Genomic DNA, 12573 nt, shown 5'->3' on the forward strand with positions numbered 1-12573 from the left:
CCTTGCAGCCTCAGGAATGATGTTTTTCTCCCTTTGCACAGAATCATATCAGAAAAGAAGAAAAGAATCGTGACTGATTATGGTAATGCAAAATTATTTTAGCAGCAGTGCTACCAGTAGATCACCACAGCCTGTAAACTTGATTCTAGTACTTAAAAATAAAATAAAACAAGTTATATTAAGAAGAATAAAGAGATTAAAATTCCAAGTGTAGAGGAAACAGCTGTTTGTTAGGGGAGTTGTTCAGGGGCTAGGAAATTTTGGGACTATGTTACTTTCTTCCTATATTTTTGAAACGTAAATAGTAAATTCATGAATGTACACTGGAATTCTACTAATAGGAAGAGAGAGTGCATACTTTTCCAAGATTAGTACCAACTTTGGAAGCAGGTTAGTGCTGTGCATGTTGTGGCAAGAGGTGGTGGATTTATGTATTTTGCAAAGAAATGGTTATATTTTTTTCTTCAGTTTAACTTGAATTTTGTTTTTCTAGCAAAGGACATCAAAAAGATGTAGCTAGTGACCTTGTGGAAGTTGCTTTTTTCTCCAGTCCTGCTTGAGTGGGGTTTTTAGTTGAGCTGCCCTTCAATTATAACAAGAAGAAAGAGATAATTAATATAAACTTGCTCCTTCTCCCTTCCAACTAAATAACAGGTTTATTTATTTTACCTATGTTGGTACTTATTAAAACACATTCCTATTCCCTAAGCCTCTGGATTCATTTACATCTTTAGAAACATAATTAAACTTCAGTCATCCATAGCTGTCTGTCCACATTGGAAATTGCCAGAAGACAGGCATTAGATTAATAGCTTCCAACGAGTTCCACCAGAGGGGGAAGCTGACACCATTCCTGAGATGGATTTTGTCTTGAGCATGACTTTGTCCTCTCCATGTGTGAGTCCAGCAGGGAGTCTGTGTGGGCAGGGAGGGGGATATAAAGGGTGACAAAAATGTGATTTTTGGTTTCCAGGCATGATTGTTAACTTTGCCTGTCTCAGCTGGACACTTCAGAGCAGTATGATTTTTAGAGAATATGTGGGAGGCTTTCTTTAAAAATCAAGATCCTTTAATGTTTTGCAAAAGTGATACTTTGAAATAGATTTACTTGGTGTGATTTACAGAAAATTTGAACCACACATTTGTAGGATTTTTTGCTTGTTTGTTCTTTTCTGCATAAATAGTGTGTTTATTTTCCCTCCAGCATTTTTTTGAATGAAGAATTCATTAATTTTTTAAAATGTTGAAATGGAATAAATAAAAGTATTATATGCAGACATCTAAAAAATGTATATGCACTGTATAGCAACACAGGCTGTCATTTTAAAGTAATGTGCTACACAGAAAAGGGATTTAAATTAAACCCTCTGTCCATTACTTTAATGGATGTTTTGGAGAACATGTATTGCACTGATTCTCTCTTTTTTCTTGATCTTTTTTCCCCATTTCCTTTATTCATATTTTTTCATTTTTTCCTTCTGTATTTTGTGTCATTTCTTCTCATTTCCTTCCTTACTCTCTCTGCTTTAGCAGAGCTTTGTTTTTCTTTTTCCAGCTTTCCAAATTTTTGTTCAGCTCCACCAAAGACTCTCAGTGCTGTTCTCCTATGTGTCCCTCCTACACTCCCAGGCTATTCCTCTGCTTTCTAATACTCTTCCTTCTGCATCTTCCTATTTTCCTCAGTAATCTTCCTACTGTTTTTCCTTTCCTGTTTTCATTTATGTGTTAACACATACATGAGAAATAATTAAAAATATATATATATCTCTCCTCTGTCTCTCCTAGCTGTCCCTGGCTTCTGGACTTGGCCTCAGTAACAGATTTCTGGGGGAAAACATCTGGCCTGTCCTGTTGGAAATGGTTTCTGGCAAAAAGGTGTGAAACAGTCAGAGCAGGGCAGGGAATGATTGTCATCAGGTGCAATAAAGAAGGATGTGACCAAACCCATGAGAGAAAGGGGCTCTGAAGGAAGAAGTTCTTCTGAGACCTGTCTAACATCAAGCAGATAGAAAGGGGATGCTTAAAAGAAGCAGGCAATGTTTAACAGAAGCAAGAGGTCTTCTGGGACCTCATCCAGCCCTAGCTCTCAATGATACAAAAATATCTTGACTGTGTCTCAAAATACAAGCAATATTGGTTATTTTTAAAGACCAGGCATGTCTTGGGGACAAAAAAAAACCCAAAAAACCCCCTATGTGGTTCACACAGTTTAAATCAGATAATGGTTTTAGTAACTTGTTGTTTTATTGATGACATCATTAATTGCCAATCACTAAATTTTACACATGGGACAGCTATACCAAAAATAAACCACAATAGCACACTTCCAAAATAATAATAAACATGTATAAATTTCTAACCATCCTTCTGAAGGAATCTTAAAAAAAATAAAACTAAGCTAATTTTGCCCTCACCCTGCAGACTGCACGTTGTCCCCAGCATTGTCAGCCCCGTGGCTGGGTGGGAGGGATGGGAGGGCTGCTCTATGAGGCTGTGGTAGAAGTGATCATACTGCCTGGCAAGTCCTGTCTCTGCCAGACCAGGTTTTGTCTGGCCCTCTGTTTCCATTTGGGCATCTTTGCTCCATGTTACAGATCTTCATATTTCCCATTTATTGTTTGTTGATTTCTTCTTTGTAACAAAAGTCAGTGTAATTCCCTGGTTGCTTTTTATTCTGGATGATGGCCATTTTCCTCTTCAACTCCTTTCTCAGAAGCTACAGGATTAAGTACAAAGAATATACATCAGAACATTGTTCCACCCACACTGACCAGCTTTGCTAACAAATAGGATTAAATAGCTTGGTTAGTGTCTCTGTAGTCTGCCACATCATCTTGCTCTGAGCTGGCTTTTGAGACTGCTACGTTATTCTGTGTAAACAAGCAGATACAGAAAACTCTTGCAAACATGAATAAAAAACTACCCATGAGGAATGCCTGTGAAGAAGGGAGGGCTAAAAGCACCTTGGATCTCTGGGGAAACCCTGCAGCATTGCTCTATGGTTTGTAAGGAAAGCCAGTCTGAGCTTTTGTAGATGAGGTCTCTATTGAATCTTACCGTGGTTTTTCAGCTGTGTAACCCATTACTCTGCCAAATATTTTTGTGTCTCTGGAAGACTTCCCAGAAGAGGGCATGTGCCTGCAGTTCAGCCTGGCATCTTAATTCAAACCCTCTTTCTCTTCAGAGTGTCTGTCTTAAGGCAAGTACAGAACAGGGTGATGTTAATTACCACGAGTTACCATCTGAAAATGAAAATATATGTGGGGACAGGTTTGAATGAGAAACAAACAGCAGCAGTATTTTAAAAGACACAAAGAACAATCAGACTTCTCCTGCCAAAGATGTAACTTGGTATTTCTGAAGTGTAGCATTAGATAAGATTAAGTTATAGATCTATACATCTATATCTATCTATATCTATATCATCTATATCTATATCTATATCTATATCTATATCTATATCTATCTATATCTATCTATATCATCTATATCTATCTATATCTATCTATCTATATCTATATCTATATCTATATCTATATCTATCTATATCTATATCTATATCTATATCTATATCTATATCTATATCTATATATATCTATATCTATATATATCTATATCATCTATATCTATCTATCTATATCTATCTATATCTATATCTATATCTATATCTATATCTATATCTATATATCTATATCTATATCTATATCTATATCTATATCTATATCTATATCTATATCTATATCTATATCTATATCTATCTATATCTATATCTATATCTATATCTATATCTATATCTATATCTATATCATCTATATCTATATCTATATCTATATCTATATATCTATCTATATCTATATCAGCTGATGATTTTTTGAAATACTTCTACCAGCTAAGCAATTATACTAAAGCCTAACTGTTGCTAAACAAACATCCTTGATTTTCAAATGTCTACTGTTCTATAGTTAATATTTACAAAGGAAGAAAATGCAAGGTCTGACCCCTGAATAGAATTCCTGCTTGATAAAAAGTGCCTGTTTAGGAATGCACCTAAACTTTCCAGAAAATAGACATTTGGTATAGATGAAGAATAATTAAAGACAAACGAAAATGAGAAGTTTATATGCTCAGGGACACCAGAAATAAAACAGAATTCAGAGTTGTTATTTAGTCACATATTTTCACCGTATTAGTAACAATATGAATAGCAGAAAAAACGGGAAATTTGAAAAAAACAAACATATCTGACTGGGGTGGAATTTTTGCAGAGAAAAATAAAAAGCAATCCAGATATTCTTTGTAGTTGCCTTTTTTCTCTTAGAGAAGCAGACAAAGGAAACTTGGAAAATGCTTTGGCTGAGAAAGATGAGGATTTCTACAGTGAAGGAAGATCAGCTTTAAAGAAATTTTAAAAGCTGTCTGTACATACATAACAGAAAAGGCATCTTGCACTGGAACTCAATGACAAAACAAGTGAATTGTCAGTGAATTGCTGAAACCTGCAAAACAAGACAAAGTTGGAGGTTGTCTAGAAGCTGAAGAGATCCCCAAGAGAGGCATGAATTAAGATGTCAAGGTTCCCTACTGACTGGAAGGGAAACTGGATGCTTTCTAAACTGAATTCTGCAGTTCACTGGAGTCTGAAACGTCAGAAGTTGTCACTCAGACGGGAGAACTGGGGCCGCTGAGGTAAGATCTAGTCATCCTTGAAAGCAGCAGGGCCAGCCAGCTGAAGGAATGAAGATGTGCTTGAATTGGATCAGCTGTGCAGCCAGCAGCAGAGGCAGTGAGCAAATGTTGACAAATTCCATATGTTCAGCTTTTCAGGTAAGGTCGTTTCGTCCCAGAATCTGGACAGCACTGACAACTGATGAATTTCAAAATGTTTCTGAGAGAGTGATTTGGGCTGATTTTGAAGACACTGCTGGCATTCTTCTGCCATTTTTTCCCCCCCATCAGTCACAACTGTCAGTAAAATTGTGGATTGAATTCCCACAAAATAAATAAATAATTTTCCTAGTGGAAGATTAATAGCTGGCTATATGGCAGGAAAAGGAGAACTTCTAATCTGGAAAGAATCCATGTATATGCAATGTAGACCACTTATGTACCCCAGGGCAGTCCTGTGTTTATTTAATGTATGTTACACCTGTGAAATTTGTTAGGTGGATAATTTTAAACATTTAAATGCTGAAAATTTTGCTATTTCATTATGAAATTTAGATATTTCACTGAAAATATCAAGAGAAACTTCAAGAAAAATGGATAAATTGGCTAAATTTGGCTAAATGGATAAATTTGTAATTGCCTCCATTTATTTCATATGAACACATTTATTTCCCTACACGTATGCACAAATACAGACACATATGTATAAATGATACCTCAAAATCATCTATACCTGAATTGATGAACTTCTTGGGTAGAGAAGAAGTAATTTGTCCACACCAGCCTTGGTGTAAAAAAATATATATCAGGCATTTAGACAGAAGTGGTTTTACTACAAGAGTTTTTGGCTGCTTTTCTGCCATAATGACCAGAGATAGCTGAGCAGCTCTGCAGCAGGTCCCAGACCTTTTCATCAGCAGTTAACAAAGGGATGGACTGATACCCTGATTTCTGTTAGGAATGGGGGAAACGACTCATGTCTGTTAGCTCCACAGGGCATTTCTGCTTCTATAGACGGGTTTGAAAGCATGGAAGTACCCCAGATAATGGCACATTAGTATGGCACAGTGCACAAGCTAACGAGCCTTGCCTCTTGGGGGAATCATTATGCTGAGGGCAGTGCTATTTTGACATAGTTTGAGTACCTTGTTCCCAGTGTCATAGTTAACTCAATGGTGCTGGCTTGGTTGGAGGGGGTGAAGTCTCTGAACCATCCTATATTGCTACATGGAGTGCACTGGCTTGAAGTACCTCTAGTTCTGCTGCTTAGGTAATCTAAATCAGGTTAAATTAATTTTTTACCAAATTAACTTAAATTAAATTGCTTCGGAAATTGTCTGTTGCTATATACTGGATCCAGTTTCTAGTCAAGTCAATGGGTCATTCCATGGACTTCTCTAAATTTTGTACCAGCCTTCAGACATTTTCATGTAAGAGAAGTAGCAACAAAGTGGGAGAAGGAGGAGAAGGAAACGCAGACCAGCCCCTGGCTTGGCACATTAGGAAATTTAGACAGATACTGCAATAAGAACACGCTGTCTTATCTTCAAAGGCAAAACAGAGTCAAGGCTCAGAAATGACAATCTATGCAGAGAGAGCTGCAGGGCTAGTTAGATGATGAGAGACTGATTTTCATGGAGAAAGATGTATCAGCTGACAAGAGCACAGAATCATTTTAGAGAGCAGTGCATAATGTGGTGTTTTTTCTAGACATTTCCCTCCAGCTATACAGAGGAAGGATGTCCTACAGAAATGTATGTGAACTCAAGAGATCCCACCTGGATTTCTTCTTCTGCCACAAACTTTTTGCGAAAACTTGAACAAATCTCTTTTTGTTAAATCCACAAAGGTTGCTTTTCTTAGAGCCAGTTCCAGTCTCTTGCTTGCAGTGATCTCCAAACCATAGCATTTTTTATCAGTGGATGCTGGGCACTTCCTGAAGAGCACAGCTGAGCACCCATATGGACTAGCCTTTCAGTTTTCTTTTGTTTCAATGCCTCCTGAGTAAGAAAGGGAATGAGGTGCTAGAAATTATCCTGTTATACACGCTAGCTTTATACATGGGAGTTCTGGACAATGGTTTGGAATGCTCTGCTTTTTTGGGTTTTGTTTGTTTGCTTTTGTTTGTTTTTTGTTTGTTTGTTTTGTTTTTTAATTTTCTGAAGGTGGGTTTAGTGCAAAGTTTTTTCCAGTTGCTGTCCTGTCCATGTTGCAACAATAACACTGTTATAGTTCAATGATAAGTGCATTTAAAGAGTGTGAGACTACATAGGTAGCAAAGGTAAGCAGCTGTTTTTCTACCTAAAAGTGATAAAAACACAGAGGTGGTAGAGGGTCAGGTCTGAATAACGTAGTCTCAAGGATATTCTGTATTGCACAGCACAGTGGCACAGCCTGCCTTCCCGGGCTGCCTCATTCTGAGGGGAGGCAGGGGTTTCAGCAATCAAACCTTGTTGTGAGTGCCACACTCAGGTGGATGTGGAGATGCTCAGAGCTGGCTTTACCCCCTGGAAGCCAGCTGGGACCTCTGTCATGGGCAGTGCACGTGGAGATGCTCAGAGGTACCCACAATGTGCAGAGCAGCGTCAGCTCGGGCTCGGCAGGTTCATGGCGACTTAAGCTAATCTTTCATTACTTTGAAGCAATCATACTTTGGTTGGACAACTGTTCTCTAAACCCTCATTATAAGGCTCCTATACCCACTAAAGGGCAGAGGAACTGCTTTGTAAATAGAGGCAGACAGCTCCTAGGCTGTGTAAATCAGTGCAGCTTCCTTTAAATCAATGAAGGTATTCTAGTACACTCAAGGTGAGGATCTGACTCAAAGACTAATGAAAGAGAGGTGACACGAAGAATGAGATTTTTCTAAGGCTCTCAGCATTAGTCTGGCTCTGTGCCCATTTCCTCTGAAAGTAAAAGACTTATTAAATTCTGAGGGAACAAGCTGAAAGCTGAGAAATCCCACCCGTCAGACCAAGAGTGCCACAGATTGCACTCTGGTGAGAGGTGACTGAATGTGAAGGTTGAGCACTTGGGTGCAGCACACTTTGGTCAGCAGTGCAAAAGTTGAAAAACTCTGGTCCACTCAAAAATCATGAGAGGAAAGCCAAAATAGACAGGATAACCAAAAATCAGCATATTTCCACTGCATTCCCAAGTACTGAAACAGAAAAGCTACAAGGCTTTAGGTTCTCCCAGGACTCCAAGATGTAGTGTCTAGCCAATGTCAGAGTAGCTTTTTGGATATATGTTTCCATGAGGATTTCAGGAATTGTTTAAGGCCAAGCTGTTCTGTGTTGATGTTACTATATGCCTAAATCATATGAGTAGGGGGAGAGAGGGCTTGTTTTGGGAAGGACAGTGGGATGGTGTCACTGAAATGGCCAATATCTTTGCTGATTCATAGTGGAATCAAAAAATGTTGGATTCATTGACCTTCACTGTCCTTGCTGTATTGGACCTAATGGCAAACAAATGCCAGTACAACATAAATAACTCAAACAATTTAATTAAAGAAAAAATGTTAAGCAAAGGGGCCAAAAATAGTGCTTCAGCAGCCCTCCTCTCAGACAATCTTTTGTGTAATGATACAAGAAAAGAAATTTAAATTCATAAATTAACTTCTAATGGAGCAGGGAATGGGTTAATGTAACTGAGAAGATAAATGTCAGGATAATTTTTTAAGTGCTTTATCTGCTAATAGCACTGAGCCCAAAACAGCACTGATGTGTTAATGCAACGTGATCAAGCTGATTATAGAGCAGCATAAAGACATTTTGCTTATCTGCTGGCCTCATCATCATTCATGTTCAGTAAGTTTGAACCGACTACACTACACATCAGTAGTTATGTTCTATATGCAGTAAAATTACCACATTACATGTTTGCAATGATATATGTTTATAAATTTGCTTCCTGAGGACAGGAAGCTTTCCATCATTCTTTGGCTGTGCAAGTGCTTTCACTGTGAAAAGAGTTTCACACAGGAAACATTTCATTTATCACAACTATCCTTTTGAATCAAATAGTTATGGTTAATTCAGCAACAAGCAGATTCTTGACAAGAACATGAGGATATCCCTCAGTAGCAGTTACTTACCTCAGCTGGCTTCAAAACAGTCTTCCTGAAAGAATAAAGGTTCATTTTTCTGACTAAGGGTCTCCAAATGTAGATCTTAGATAATCTTGACCCACGGTTCACAGGCAGCATGCAGTCTGTAGGAACTTCTCCATTACCCACCACCCTAGGGAACAGCAATGTTCCAACTTAATCTGGCAGGGAGAGAGAAATGCCATCTTGTCTGCAAAATGTTTCTGTGTTGTGGCTGCTGCACCAGAAATGGGAACAGCATCCATGTGGAAATGGGCTGAGGCAGGGTGTAATTTTTAGCTCTGCTGTGGAAGCAGCTCCCTGTCTGGGGTTCTCTGCTGCACAGACAATTGTGCTGGCACAGACAGTCATTCAGGAGGCCATCCTTAAATGCTGTAATTTAGGGGAGCACACTGTGCCTGCTGTATTTTATAGAAAGCAGATGAATCCCTGCTTTCAACAGTACAATCCAACTCAGATTACTGTTTGCAGCTTTAAGTATTGCTTCTATATGTAATTTTTCTATAACATCTCTGTTTGCATTGATAGTAAAATCTTAAAAGGGAAGAGAAAAAGAAATTGTCATTAAAAAGTTAGGAATAAACCAGAAAGTGCTGTTTGGGGTAGGAAACTTTTAATGTTAGCATTCATATCAGAATACATACAGTGCCAGTTCTTTTCAATTATCAGAAACCAGAAAGTATAAGTATGGGAGGAAATTTGAAGTTGGAAGCACACATGATGAGAAAAATAATCTCTAAATAATTCTTATTTTTGCAATTTTTCTTTAGGCATACTTTTTGTAGCAGAGAGCATAATTTTTACTGTTTTTTAATGTTTCACTAATTGTTTTGTTTGCTTTGTTCAGATCCTGAAGAGGTTTGGTGATCTTAATACTACTGCATGGCCCACCAACAGTAGCCCCAAATGGAAAAGCATCTTATTATGAGATGTTGTCTTCACACCAAAAGGCATTTTGAGGTAGTAAATAGCAGTTTGTGGAATAAAGCAACTGAAAATATGCAAGTACACTCAGCAAACAGATGGTGTTTAGACTGAGCTGGATTCCCTTTTCATAGCTCCAGCTCAAAATATTTGATTAAAAAGTTCACTTTGAAGTTTTTTTCTCCTAATCCCTTAGCAAGCTATGGTGGTCTTGAAGGTTATCTGTCACCTCAGCTTGAACACAGGCTTTCATTTCTCAAGCATGATCTTACTTGCAATTAGACCATATAGAATCCCAGATATTCTGTTCTATTTAAAAAAGGGAAAAAAAAAAAATAAAGAAAAATCTCCACAGCTCTGTTCACAGCAGTATTTGGATTCAGGAAATTGTACTCTAATAGCACCAACATGCTAATGGGGTGTTTCTACAAGAAATTATAAAAGGAACTATGCCTTTTTATGATGAACTCAACTAGTTTGCAGGAGGTTATTTTTACTGGAAAAAATGAAAGTATTAAACATAATTTCAGATTTGAAAAGGCTGCTCCCAGTGAAAGATAAGGCCAGCAAAAACCAGGCAGATTTGCCAAATGGAATTTTAAAATATTCATTCCTATTTCTTTGTCCTATTCCGCTAATGGGAAGGAAGTTTGTATATGCTCAGTAACTGTAATGGTGCTGAATTATGGAGGGACAGGAAGGACAGGAAAGTAAAGAGAAGGGGATTGTGGTCAGTGTTGGCTTGGATAGAAGAGCTTGGATAGAAGAGCTTGGATAGAAGAGCTGTCCTCTTTTTGGAGATGATCTCTGTGACTGCCAAGATTGCAATGCTGGCAAGTGCATGGAAAAACTGAAATAATGGCCTTGCCTGGGGGGAGTGAGCGCAGGCCCAGGTTTGGCAGTGCTGTGTCCATGTGTGGCTGTGTGCTGGGTTGTGTTTGTGAGCCACAGAGGCGTGGAGGGGACATGAATTGTCCTGTACAGGGCAGTGAGAACAGTCCTTGTCTCTCTGGGGAAATTGCCAAGGAATTATTTAACTCAAGCTTGTTCCCTTGTGCCTTCTGGCCATTTACATGACAAGTGGGCTTGCCTGTGAATATTGACTGCTCTGCTTGCATGCCCTGCCTCTGCTTGGTGCTGTCACAAGGCTCCTAATGTCACCTTCAGAGCCACGCCAAGCCCAGAGCAGCCCTCTGGAGTCACCCAGGAGAGCACAACCTCTGGGCCTGCAAACATTTCCAGGAATTGTTCTGGGCACTTCTGCCTTCCCAGTGACCCCCTGGTTGAGCAGAGCTGCTGCAGTGCCCCAGCGCCCGTCCCAGCGCTGGAGCTGCTCCGTGTCACCCCGTGTCCCAGTTTGCCCACGCGCAGCGTGTCCCTGACGTGACACCACAGCGTGGCCAGGGCAGTGAAATCCTCCTGCTAAGGGGGCTGACTGTGTTCATCCCACTAGCTGGAAGCTCATTCTTTCTCTCCTTTTCTGACAGTATCCAGCCCTGGTGTGCTGGTTTTGCACTGGAAGAGCAGCATCGCTAGCCATGTGCCTAAGCTGTGATCCTTCTCAGGTCACCTCTGTGGAGTGTGACCAACACAGCCCTGCTCAGCCCTGGCTCCTCTTGCCACTCCTCCTTGGGTTATTGAACAGAAGCACGATTTCCAAAACTGTAATAGGGCCTTCTGACTCACCCTTCACTCTTTCCAGACTTGTAAATCAAGAGTGTAAAAATGACAATGAATTTCCACTCTTGAAAGGTATCCATAAAGGATAGGAGGAATCTGTATTCAAGGTGTTCAAGGAAAGACTGGATGTGGCACTCGGTGCCACGGCCTGGTGACCAGGAGGTGTTAAGTCATAGGTTGGACTCAATGATCTCAAAGTCTTTTCCAATTCTTACTTATTCAAGGCAGGATCCTCCACCTTGGCCAAGGACACTACTGGGCAGTTTCCTCTATGGCTGACACAATTCCTCCCAGCCTGACTGGAAGCTGTGCTATAGCATTTGGAAGAGGTAATTGTCCTGCCCATATTCTCTGTGTGCAAGCAGACAATGATCCACTGATATTTTAACTAGGAAATATGAGAGGAGAGGGAAAAGGAAAGCAAAGCAAAAGAGATGGAGTGGGACAGAGAAGAAAAGAAAGGCAGTCAGAGGGAAAGAGGAAGAGATAAGGGGAGGAAATATGGCTATTCTTCTATGACATGCACATAAACCCAGGGTTTTCTGGAGGGAGCTAAGGGACCAGTACTGTTAATGATGAAATGTCACTCTTGCAGAGAAAGTATTTGTGAACATTATTATTTTTTCACTGACATTCTGGTAGAGAGAAAAAGACAATCTATCCATCTATCTATTATCTATCTATCTATCTATCTATCTATCTATCTATCTATCTATCTGTCTGTCTGTCTGTCTGTCTATCTATATGGGTATCTATTGGTACCCATCACTAGATAAAGTTTTAAGAGTACTCATTTCTTCCACAGTCTCTTCTGTGTAAGTTTGAGATTCGGCTGGTTCATTTGTTTTTCACTTTTCAGGAAAAGCTACATTCTCCCTTAGTTCATCTGCCTAGTAATTTTTAACAGCCAGCAGAATTACTACAGCACCCAAGATGCAAGATGGTGTTTATTTTGCAGACTCTTCACAGTAGCTCCATAACTTCACCACAGAACTGGGTTCACAGGCCTGAACAGAAACAGAATATAAACTGTCTTCATGTACCCAAAGATATTATGACAGAATAAAAATAGCTGTTTGTTGCTAAAATACAAGTTTACTGTTTTTCTAGTGTACTTTAAAAAGCAAGCTCTGATTATAAAGAAAGCAAGTAGTTTCACATAGAGCTATGTTATTTGAAATAACTACTATTCT

At 39.2% G+C, this 12573-nt stretch overlaps 1 long non-coding RNA gene across 1 annotated transcript; it reads right to left on the minus strand.

The window, feature by feature from the left end:
- Positions 1 to 2222: 2222 nt before the first annotated feature.
- Positions 2223 to 11641, minus strand: LOC146768563 (uncharacterized). Its single transcript, XR_014954273.1, has 2 exons — positions 8765 to 11641; positions 2223 to 2716 (listed from the first exon to the last, which is right to left on the minus strand). It is a non-coding gene; the product is annotated as an uncharacterized LOC146768563 (long non-coding RNA).
- Between the last annotated feature and the right edge of the window lie 932 nt (positions 11642 to 12573).

Source organism: Lonchura striata, chromosome 1 (assembly GCF_050655825.1).
Source record: "Lonchura striata isolate lonStrDom1 chromosome 1, ASM5065582v1, whole genome shotgun sequence".
NCBI lineage: Eukaryota > Metazoa > Chordata > Aves > Passeriformes > Estrildidae > Lonchura > Lonchura striata.